At 43.9% G+C, this 12,356-nt stretch overlaps 1 long non-coding RNA gene across 1 annotated transcript; it reads right to left on the bottom strand.

Moving 5' to 3' along the window:
- Positions 1–11,486: 11,486 nt before the first annotated feature.
- Positions 11,487–11,871, bottom strand: LOC122341191. The gene is made up of 2 exons (XR_006250444.1): positions 11,691–11,871; positions 11,487–11,561 (listed from the first exon to the last, which is right to left on the bottom strand). It is a non-coding gene; the product is annotated as an uncharacterized LOC122341191 (long non-coding RNA).
- Positions 11,872–12,356: the final 485 nt, after the last annotated feature.

Here is a 12,356-nt window from a genome sequence, read left to right as displayed (position 1 = left end):
AGCGCCTGGAAGTTTGGACTTTCGCTTTGAAAATTAAAAAATTTCCTCCAGGGTGGCAGGGTTGAGTGGAAAAGAGTCAAGAAGTAGCACCTTTCACGGCCAAGATTGGCTAGATGAAGCGCCTGGATGTTTGGCATTAAGTTTTGAATTCTTAAAATTTTTCTCAGGGTTACCATGGTCGAGTGGAAAAGCATCAGAAGTAGCACTAACCCAGCCAAGATCGGCTGGATGAAGCGCCTGGAAGTTTGGACTTTCGCTTTGAAAATTAAAAAATTTCCTCCAGGGTGGCAGGGGTTGAGTGGAAAGAGTCAAGAAGTAGCACCTTTCACGGCCAAGATTGGCTAGATGAAGCGCCTGGATGTTTGGCATTAAGTTTTGAATTCTTAAAAATTTTCTTCAGGGTTACCATGGTCGAGTGGAAAAGCGTCCAGAAGTAGCATAACCCAGCCAAGATCGGCTGGATGAAGCGCCTGGAAGTTTGGACTTCAGCTTTGAAAATTAAAAATTTCCTCCAGGGTGGCAGGGGTTGAGTGGAAAAGAGTCAAGAAGTAGCACCTTTCACGGCCAAGATTGGCTAGATGAAGCGCCTGGATGTTTGGCATTAAGTTTTGAATTCTTAAAATTTTTCTCCAGGGTTACCATGGTCGAGTGGAAAAGCATCAAGAAGTAGCACTTAACCCAGCCAAGATCGGCTGGATGAAAGCGCCTGGAAGTTTGGACTCAGCTTTGAAAATTAAAAATTTCCTCCAGGGTGGCAGGGGTTGAGTGGAAAAGAGTCAAGAAGTAGCACCTTTCACGGCCAAGATTGGCTAGATGAAGCGCCTGGATGTTTGGCATTAAGTTTTGAATTCTTAAAAATTTTCTCAGGGTTACCATGGTGAGTGGAAAAGCGTCAGAAGTAGCACTTAACCCAGCCAAGATCGGCTGGATGAAGCGCCTGGGCGTTTGGACTTTCGCTTTGAAAATTTAAAAATTTCCTCCAGGGTGGCAGGGGTTGAGTGGAAAAGAGTCAAGAAGTAGCACCTTTCACGGCCAAGATTGGCTAGATGAAGCGCCTGGATGTTTGGCATTAAGTTTTGAATTCTTAAAATTTTCTTCCAGGGTTACCATGGTCAGTGGAAAAGCGTCAAGAAGTAGCACTTTAGCAGCCAAGATCGGCTGGATGAAGCGCCTGGAAGTTTGGACTTTCGCTTTGAAAATTAAAAATTTCCTCCAGGGTGGCAGGGGTTGAGTGGAAAAGAGTCAAGAAGTAGCACCTTTCACGGCCAAGATTGGCTAGATGAAGCGCCTGGATGTTTGGCATTAAGTTTTGAATTCTTAAAAATTTTCTCCAGGGTTACCATGGTGAGTGGAAAAAGCGTCCAAGAAGTAACACTTAACCCAGCCGAGATCGGCTGGATGAAGCGCCTGGAAGTTTGGACTTTCGCTTTGAAAATTAAAAAAATTCCTCCAGGGTGGCAGGGGTTGAGTGGAAAAGAGTCAAGAAGTAGCACCTTTCACGGCCAAGATTGGCTAGATGAAGCGCCTGGATGTTTGGCATTAAGTTTTGAATTCTTAAAATTTTTTTCTCCAGGGTTACCATGGTCGAGTGGAAAAGCGTCCAGAAGTAGCATAACCCAGCCAAGATCGGCTGGATGAAGCGCCTGGACGTTTGGACTTTCGCTTTGAAAATTAAAAAATTTCCTCCAGGGTGGCAGAGGTTGAGTGGAAAAGAGTCAAGAAGTAGCACCTTTCACGGCCAAGATTGGCTAGATGAAGCGCCTGGATGTTTGGCATTAAGTTTTGAATTCTTAAAAATTTTCTTCAGGGTTACCATGGTGAGTGGAAAAGCGTCCAGAAGTAGCACTTAACCCAGCCAAGATCGGCTGGATGAAGCGCCTGGGCGTTTGGACTTTCGCTTTGAAAATTAAAAAATTTCCTCCAGGGTGGCAGGGGTTGAGTGGAAAAGAGTCAAGAAGTAGCACCTTTCACGGCCAAGATTGGCTAGATGAAGCGCCTGGATGTTTGGCATTAAGTTTTGAATTCTTAAAAATTTTCTCAGGGTTACCATGGTCGAGTGGAAAAGCGTCAGAAGTAGCATAACCCAGCCAAGATCGGCTGGATGAAGCGCCTGGAAGTTTAGACTTTCGCTTTGAAAATTAAAAAATTTCCTCCAGGGTGGCAGGGGTTGAGTGGAAAAGAGTCAAGAAGTAGCACCTTTCACGGCCAAGATTGGCTAGATGAAGCGCCTGGATGTTTGGCATTAAGTTTTGAATTCTTAAAATTTTCTTCAGGTTACCATGGTCAGTGGAAAAGCATCAAGAAGTAGCATAACCCAGCCAAGATCGGCTGGATGAAGCGCCTGGGCGTTTGGACTTTCGCTTTGAAAATTAAAAAATTTCCTCCAGGGTGGCAGGGGTTGAGTGGAAAGAGTCAAGAAGTAGCACCTTTCACGGCCAAGATTGGCTAGATGAAGCGCCTGGATGTTTGGCATTAAGTTTTGAATTCTTAAAAATTTTCTCCAGGGTTACCATGGTCAGTGGAAAAGCATCAGAAGTAGCACTTAACCCAGCCAAGATCGGCTGGATGAAGCGCCTGGAAGTTTAGACTTTCGCTTTGAAAATTAAAAATTTCCTCCAGGGTGGCAGGGGTTGAGTGGAAAAGAGTCAAGAAGTAGCACCTTTCACGGCCAAGATTGGCTAGATGAAGCGCCTGGATGTTTGGCATTAAGTTTTGAATTCTTAAAATTTTTCTCAGGGTTACCATGGTCAGTGGAAAAGCGTCAAGAAGTAGCACTTAACCCAGCCAAGATCGGCTGGATGAAGCGCCTGGAAGTTTAGACTTTCGCTTTGAAAATTAAAAATTTCCTCCAGGGTGGCAGGGGTTGAGTGGAAAAGAGTCAAGAAGTAGCACCTTTCACGGCCAAGATTGGCTAGATGAAGCGCCTGGATGTTTGGCATTAAGTTTTGAATTCTTAAAAATTTTCTTCAGGGTTACCATGGTTGAGTGGAAAAGCGTCAAGAAGTAGCATAACCCAGCCAAGATCGGCTGGATGAAGCGCTTGGAAGTTTAGACTTTCGCTTTGAAAATTAAAAAAATTTCCTCCAGGGTGGCAGGGTTGAGTGGAAAAGAGTCAAGAAGTAGCACCTTTCACGGCCAAGATTGGCTAGATGAAGCGCCTGGATGTTTGGCATTAAGTTTTGAATTCTTAAAAATTTTCTCCAGGGTTACCATGGTCGAGTGGAAAAGCGTCAAGAAGTAGCATAACCCAGCCAAGATCGGCTGGATGAAGCGCCTGGGAGTTTTGGACTTTCGCTTTGAAAATTAAAAAATTTCCTCCAGGGTGGCAGGGGTTGAGTGGAAAAGAGTCCAAGAAGTAGCACCTTTCACGGCCAAGATTGGCTAGATGAAGCGCCTGGATGTTTGGCATTAAGTTTTGAATTCTTGAAAATTTTCTTCAGGGTTACCATGGTCGAGTGGAAAAGCGTCCAGAAGTAGCATAACCCAGCCAAGATCGGCTGGATGAAGCGCCTGGGCGTTTGGACTTTCGCTTTGAAAATTAAAAAATTTCCTCCAGGGTGGCAGGGTTGAGTGGAAAAAGAGTCAAGAAGTAGCACCTTTCACGGCCAAGATTGGCTAGATGAAGCGCCTGGATGTTTGGCATTAAGTTTTGAATTCTTAAAAAATTTTCTCCAGGAGTTACCATGGTCGAGTGGAAAAGCGTCAAGAAGTAGCACTTAACCCAGCCAAGATCGGCTGGATGAAGCGCCTGGAAGTTTAGACTTTAGCTTTGAAAATTAAGAAATTTCCTCCAGGGTGGCAGGGATTGAGTGGAAAAGAGTCAAGAAGTAGCACCTTTCCACGGCCAAGATTGGCTAGATGAAGCGCCTGGATGTTTGGCATTAAGTTTTGAATTCTTAAATTTTTCTCCAGGGTTACCATGGTCGAGTGGAAAAGCATCCAGAAGTAGCACTTAACCCAGCCAAGATCGGCTGGATGAAGCGCCTGGGCGTTTGGACTTTCGCTTTGAAAATTAAAAATTTCCTCCAGGGTGGCAGGGTTGAGTGGAAAAGAGTCAAGAAGTAGCACCTTTCACGGCCAAGATTGGCTAGATGAAGCGCCTGGATGTTTGGCATTAAGTTTTGAATTCTTAAAATTTTTCTCAGGGTTACCATGGTCGAGTGGAAAAAAGCATCAAGTAGTAGCAGCCAAGATCGGCTGGATAAAGCGCCTGGGAGTTTGGACTTTCGCTTTGAAAATTAAAAGAATTTCCTCCAAGTGGCAGGGGTTGAGTGGAAAGAGTCCAAGAAGTAGCACCTTTTGTCACGGCCAAGATTGGCTAGATGAAGCCTGGATGTTTTGGCATTAAGTTTTGAATTCTTAGGAAATTTTTTCAGGGGTTACCATGGTCATTTGTGAAAAGCGTCCAGAAGTAGCATGTCATGGAAAGTTTTTAACTCAGTTAAATTAGTGTGAAGACTGAAACCCTAAAGAGTCCAACAAATTTGTCTTTGTCTTGCTTTATTTCTCTGCGCAGAGAGAATCAAAATGATCTGGTTTACACACAGTGAAGTCTGTGAGCAAAGAGATAACAGTGAGCTCACAGATTAGAGGTTTTATAGGCAAAAGTATACATTCCAAGGTCGCTCAAATTCATCTCGAACCAATTGAAATAGTCCAAAGTCACGCCACCCATCTGTGCTTACAGTGTCTGATTGTTCTCAGTTTATCTCCATTACCTAGCACAGATAGGGCATCCTGTACTCCCATGAGGTTGTTTTAACATGGGTTTAACCTCTGTCACGCACACAGTGTATGTTTCCCATAACTCTAATATTCCAGGTCACTAATGTATGTTTCTGTGTTATGTGCCTAGTAATGAGTGATGTTCACGAATATATATATATATATCATGTAATCTATCTTTAAGTAAAGTTAGTTTAATAGTGAAGTTAATTCAATTCAGTGTTAAAAGTGAACAATAAACATTAAATGTAATTAATTAGAATAATTTCCATTACACTCCTCCCTTTTGATCATTCTTGATCACCTGTCAAATTAGAATATAATAAAATAAAATCCCATAATGATAACATCAAGTGTGTAAATTCACATGGATTCAGAACACACCATCACACAATAAGGGTTTGAAAAACATAATAAACATCTTTAACATGTGATTAACTGGAGATTACATAAAACTCAATCTGAGAAATCATCGCTTGAGCGATATATAATCGGGGTGAGCGGGTATCTAGTGTTCCACCACGGCGTCTGATCCATAGAGCCCTTGCTCTTCTATGGTGATGGAAAAATCCTTTTTCTTTTCGGCATCCGTTGGCCTGTACTGACATCAGCTCACTCCCACACAGTGATGTTGCTGCGTGTTCAGCTCCCATACACCACTGTGTGTTCGTTTACCTTTGTCAGTCAGGCGTCCCCCCTTGCGCGCGGGGCAGCGGGTCAATCACTGTTTATTGGGCTGCGTCTCCCTCTGGTGATGCTGGGACCTTTTTGCAGTGGCTGGCGTGTATCCACGTAGCCCTCTCAGCCACCTTAACCGCAGTGTGCGTTATCAGCAGGACCTGGAGCGGGCCGTTCCACCTCCTTGATTTCCAATGTTTCCTTCTGAAATCCTTGACCACCACAAAATCACCAGGTCTGATGTCATGCAGAAATCCTTCTGCTGGTTTAGGTAGGCGTCCTTGACCTGTTGAGAGATCTGAGAGAGAGTCGAAGACAGATTTTTACAATAGTTCAACATGTCATCTTCACACAGAGCAGTAGAGGGCAATGAGTGGGGTTCGGTCCCACTCCAAGCGATGGAGGCCTGCCAAACAAGATTTCAAATGGGCTGAGATTAGACTTTGCTCTTTCTCATTCTCATATACATCAACACAATGGGAAGTGCTTTGACCCAAGACAGACCTGTTTGCTCACAACACTTTGCCAGTTTATTTTCAAAATTCCATTTTCTCTTTCAACACTACCCCGGACGCTGGATGATAGGAGGTATGTTTCACGTATGTCAATTCCCAAGAATTTCCCAACCTGATCGATTGCCTCATTAGCAAAGGTGTGCCATTATCACTACTAATCTTTTTGGTATTCCCCATCTTGGGACGATCTCAGACACTAGTGCCTTTGCAACAGCCCCAGCATTTTGCTTAGATGTGGGAAGACTTCCACCCATTTTGAGAACATATCAGCAAAACAAGGCAGAATTTCTTACCTTCACATGGTGTCAGTTCAATGAAATCGAACATTATGTGATCAAAAGGTTGACTTGGTGGTGGATGTGCTGCCAAAAGGACCTGTTGTCCTCTTCCTACATTATTTGTGGCACAGATCATACAAGATTGACAATATTTGTCTGCAAAGGAAGTAAATCCTTTTGTAAACCAATATTGATTGATCATGTCAAACATTCCCATTTTGCTTATGTGATCTAACCCGTGCACTAATTTGGCATAGTGTGGGAAAAAGTGTTTTGGCAAACAAGGTTTGTCTTGATTGCTCAGCCAAAGCGTTGTCTTTCAGCTTGCACTCGGCCTTCACCCATTGTTTTTCTCTTCTGGTGTTGCGAAACCCTGCATAGCTGCAAAGAGAACTAGAAGGGAAGGTTAGTTCGTCATCGTTAACAGTTACACATGTAAGAGAAGTTCTGTTCCCTTTGTTGCGTTCTTCAGCGATATCAGCGCGTTTGTTTCCTAATGATACAAAATCGTTAAACTTGGAATCTGTGGCGCACTTGCAAATAGCAATCGACCTTGGAAGCAAAATCGCTTCTAACAAGGCTGCTATTTTATCATGATTTTGGATGGGTTTTCCATCGGATTTTAGAAATTTCCTACATCGCCATAGAGCCGAAAAATCATGACAGGTCGAAAAAGCATAACGAGAATCTGTGTAGATGGTGACTGTTTTTCCTTCTGCGATTTTACAGGCTTCTGTTAATGCTACTAATTCGGCCGCTTGCGCAGAGTAATCTTGTGAGGAGCGCTCCGCTTACTAATGTCGCATGCGCGGTGGTTACTGCGTAACCTACTCTGTTTTACCGGTTTCTGGGTCTCGAGGCGCTGAACCATCAACAAACAAAACCAAATCTGCATTGTCAAGGGGGGTTTCTTTTAAATCTGGTCGCGGTGTGCACACCTGTTCCAATGCGGCGATACAATTATGTTCCTCGCCATCCTGCTCGGTTGGGAGCAGTGTGGCAGGATTCAATACTGTACACCGTTTTACTGTGATGTTTGGCATTTCCAATAGAATGGTATTATATCTGAGCCATCTGGCTGTTGACAAATGAGATGTTTTCTGTTCCAACAGGATCATAGAGACAGCGTGTGGCACTAGTAATGTTACATCAGAATATCCCACAATTTCCCTTGAAGCTAAAATAGCTTTTTCTGCTGCTGCAACAGCTCTCAGACAATTTGGTAGACCTGCTGCCACAGGGTCGAGTTTACTTGAAAAAATATGCCACCGGTCTCAGCTTTCCCCGTGATCCTGTAACAGAACAGAAGACATGAAACCATTTTTCTCATCAACTGTTTGTACAAAATTTCTCTCAGGGTCTGGAAGTCCCAGACTTGGGATGTCTGTAACAACATTTTCAACCTTTCAAATGCTTTCTCTGCTTCAGGAGTCCAGGTCAGTTTGTCATGTGGCTGCAACCTTTTCCGTGAGCCAAAGCGCTCAAAGGTGACTCTTCAATGGCATAGTTGGGAATAAATGTTCTACAATATGAACACATTCCCAAAAATGACAGCATGAGCTGTTTTGTCAGAGGCTTTGGAATCTTTTGAATTGCCTCTATTCTCTTTTGTGTTAGAGATTTTCCCTGCTTGTTGATAATGTGACCTAGAAACGTCACCTCCCTTTTTGCAAACTGCAACTTTGACAAACTGACCTTGTGGCCTTCAGCAGCCAAATGTTTCAACAGCTTTACAGTGTCCTGTGTACAAGTTTCTTCATCTCTGGCTGTTATTAAGAGATCATCGACATATTGAATTAAAGCTGACCCTGGTGCCAATTGTAATGTTTCCAAACTTCTCTTCAGTGCCTCTTGAACAATACAGGCGAATTTTTGAATCCTTGACAAAGTCGAGTAAAAGTGTAAGGTTGCCATTAAAATTGAAAGCAAACCAAAATTGGCTGTCTTTATGAACCGGCACAGAAAAGAAAGCATTGGAAAGATCAACAACCGAAAACCATTCAGCATCACCTGGTATTTGTGATAGGAGGAGTGTGTGCGGGTTGGGAACAATAGGAGCCTGTGTCTGAACTGCATCATTTACAGCCTGCAAGTCTTGCACAAACCTCCACTCAACCGGCTGGTCTGCGTCTCTTATCTTTTTGACAGGAAAGATGGGTGTACGCACAGGAGAGTTCTCACATTCCACAATCACTCCAGCCTTTTTCAATGCCTCAAAAACTGGCTTGATTCCCTCAATAGCTTCCCTTTTCAAAGGATATTGAGGTTTGCATGAGTCTGTAATCAGATTTTGGAATAATTTGAATAGAGGTCACAATTCTTGATCAACCCCACGTCATATTTAGAAGAAGCCCAAACAGTCTTTGGAACTTCCTTGAGAGCTGGAATGCTTTCCATTTCAGTTTCTGTAAGGAAGCAGTGATTGGGTAATGCACTTTCACTCACATGAACTGTGCGTTCAGCCATCGCAGCAGGCTCAGTCAAATTCGTTCGATATGCAGACAGAGTTGGATTATATTCAACATTTTTCTCAGCAGTCCGCAACCAATTTTCATGAAAGATACACGTCTTTACAAAGGGACCAATGTCTTCCCAGCGATTGTCGCTCCTTTCGACAGCGACACATGGGAAAAGAATCCACAACATCAAAAACACCTGCTGTTCATCGGTTAATGCAACAGCAGCAGCACATTTATTTTCTGTCCAAATTAGCCAATTCAATTGCAATATCTCAATACGTGGAAACCATTTCTGTTCAAACCACTCGTCTCTAGCCAGAGACACATGTGCTGAGCAATGTAAGTCTGAGAATGGCATAAAATCAGAATCAGCGAAACTCTGTCTTTAAGCGCCATTGACAAGACTTTACGCATAATTCATCATCTTGCAATTTCCATTGATAAACATATAGTGGTGTATGTTGGATTGCAGTCAGAGTTTGAATTTGGCACTGAACTGCTTTCACACCTTCTGGACCAGATATTAGAGAAATACCCAGTTTGCACAACAAATCTCTCCCCAGCAGATTTTTGGACAGTGCTGTGAGAGGGAGGAAGCTGTGTCTGAAACTTGCACCATTCTCATCTTTACACCTCAGAGGGACTGTATAATTCTCTTTAACAGTATGACCAGATGCAGAAATCGTCCATGCAAAATTTCCACTCAATTTGGGGACAGAGGCAAACTCATTTATCCTTAATACTGAACTCGTGGCCCCGTATCAGCTAAAAACACCCTTTCAACTCCGTCTATCCATAAGCTAACCTCTGGCATTTGTTGATATGCTAAGTCATTCAAATGAGTATATGTGCCTAATTCTCTTTGTCTTGAAAGATTTCTCATTTTCTAATTTAGCAATGCAATCGTGTATGACAGCAAGCATTTCTTCATTGCAATTCGCAGCAAGCATTTCTTCATTGCAATTCGCAGTGTCAGATGTGGGTGTGTGTGTGTCAAACTTATCTGTTACTGAAGTGTGGTCGCCGTAGACTTTGCTCTCAACTCCCCCTCCTCTCTCGCACTCTGCCGTCAATCTGCTTTCGGTTTAGACTTTGCACTTTGGCAGCAGCCGCCGTGTGTCTATTCAAAAGCGGGCACTCATTTTCCAATGTCGGGCTTTTTGCAATAAAAACAAACATCCGGATCAACTTGAGACAGTCTTTGCCCTCTTCCTCTCCCCGCCCTCGGCCTCGATAATTCGCTCCTCTGTACATTGTCAGGTTTGGCAGCTGGAGCTCCTTTTCAGCCTTTTACCGCACTTTTCTCCGCCAACATCTTTTCAGCATGTAACGCATGTTTTGAATCTCTCCAGTTTCTCGTCTTCCCACTCGATGCAGGTTTGCTTGGCGATGAGTCGTTATTTCGGGTTTCAGTCCACTCAGGAAGCGGCTGCGTGAAATGAGCTTCCCACATCTTTGGAATTTCCCCTCTAATGTCCGGCTCTGGCATTCCACTATAAGTGTTGAAAGTCTCATACAGTCGCACAAAATAGTCGTCAACTGACTCGTCCCTTCTTTGTGTGCAGTAGTTGATCTTGTCGGTGTTAATCCTAGCAGGAAAAAGGGCCTTGAATCGTCCGCCCAGAGCTTTTACTGCTGACCTGTATGGCTCGTTCTCAGCGTGTCCCCACTCTGCTTGAACTCTCCCGCGTGTCCACCTGGAAATCTGGTCGGATCTTGTGCCAGTCCGCCGGCCCCATCTTGATCATCAGCAGGCGTTTGAGTTCGAGCATCGTTGGGCTGAATTCTTGACAGACGCATCCAGTTCCACTACAAACTTTTCTCCGAGTCTCTGGGGTTTGGCAGATTTGTCATAACCTGCCTCAAGTCTGTCTCAGTCCATGGTCGAAAAACCATCGTGGTTCCTTGTGGGCCAGCCACCTGAATCATAGGGAAAGATGTCGCGTTTCCCTCACCGTCGTTCTCATCCACGCAGTCGGTTCTAGTGCCAGTCTTTCAAGCGATCTGGATCTGGTTCTCGTGCGATCCGCGGAGTATCTCATCTTTCGAACTCCGTCGCTGGATGTAGAAGGCTGAGATGGTGCAGGATGCCGTTGGAGCAGTAAGAGGCGGGCAACTGTCCTCCTTTCCATAAGCCCACGGGTGTCGTCGCAGCAGGGTAGTAAAGGCGGTTGTGGTGGTGGCGATTGCGGTGGTGGTGCCAGCGGCTGGGGCATTGTTGGTGGGGGTAAGGCCAGGAGTCAAGATCAAAGTCCACATGGCGCACTGGTTTTCTAGAGAGGGATAGAGAGAAGAAGATTTCTGAGCAGTATACTCTGTTCCTTTAACTTTCTTTGTTTCTGACTCTACATTTTTATGAGGCAGTTCTTTCAGGGCTCGCCGTTTTTCTCGGCGTTCTGCCTCTTCTAGCCAATAGTTCAGATATTGTCTATGTTTCTGAAACAGATCTTTTTGTTTGTTTTCAACTTTTTCTCATCCCTAAGTTTACTTTCACGCTTTTCCAAACTTTCCTTCACCCTGTTTAGAGTCGTCACACTAAAGCGTGCTTTTGGGAAATCATGATCTTTGATCCAAATCGGTATCACTTCCATAATTCTCTGTCCATATTTCTTTCTCATGTCAACATAAATTGGGCTGTTTAAATCGTCTAGATCGATTTCAGGTTTGACATTACTAGACCCCATACTTGCAATCCGAGACTTTACCTGTACCTGAGACGCGTCCTCTTTCCTCACACTCAGTCGTCACTGCCGTGTGGCTCTGCACTAACCCGCGCAGAGTCTTCTTACTCCTGTACTTACTCGTACAGAGTCCCAAACGCCCTTTTGTCCTGCTTACTCGCAGACAATACCCTTTTTCACTAACCCGTGAAACCTATAGGGCGGCTCGGCCATGCGTTCGTGAATCTAGGAATATCAAACCACTCGTTGTTTTTGTCAGACCAAGATGAAAGAAAATTAATTTATTTATATATATATACCCGTTAATAATTTTAAGAACACAAAGACAAACTCGTGTCTCAAAATCAGTCTCACCGTTTTCAGCACGCGTTTTCCTGGTTCTTTTAAGGAATCCAGCAGTGACGGTCCACTGGGCCCTCAGACGTCAGTTCCCTCTTCCCTGAAACCGTTTAGGGGTACAGGGCTAAGACCCTTTGTGGGCTTAGGGTGATCAGCCTACCAACGCCTTTCAAGTCCCGGACGATCAGCTGTCGGATCCCATCCTAAATCGCCAAGATTGTCATGGAATTTTTACTCAGAATTATGTGAAGACTGAAAAATAAAGAGTCCAGCAAATTTGTCTTTGTCTTGCTTTATTTCTCTGCGCAGAGAGAACAAAATGATCTGGTTTACACACAGTGAAGTCTGTGAGCAAAGAGATAACAGTGAGCTCACAGATTAGAGGTTTTATAGGCAAAGTATACATTCCTTTCGCTCAAATTCATCTCGAACCAATTGAAATAGTCCAAAAAAGTCCGCCAGGGTGTGCAGTGGATTGTTCTCCAGTTTATCTCAGTACCTAGCAAGATAGGCATCCTTTACTCCAAGGTTGTTTAACATGGGTTTAACCCTCTGCATGTTTGGCAGTGTATGTTTCCCATAACTCTAATATTCCAGGTCACTAATGTATGTTTCCATGTTCAGTGGAAAAGCATCCAGAAGTATATACTTAATCTAGCCAAGTAAATCGGCTGGATAGAA

The sequence above is a fragment of the Puntigrus tetrazona genome, unplaced genomic scaffold (assembly GCF_018831695.1).
Source record: "Puntigrus tetrazona isolate hp1 unplaced genomic scaffold, ASM1883169v1 S000001164, whole genome shotgun sequence".
Taxonomy (NCBI): Eukaryota; Metazoa; Chordata; class Actinopteri; order Cypriniformes; family Cyprinidae; genus Puntigrus; species Puntigrus tetrazona.
Note: the sequence above shows the minus strand (reverse complement) of the source record. Positions and strands in the feature narration are given on the sequence as shown.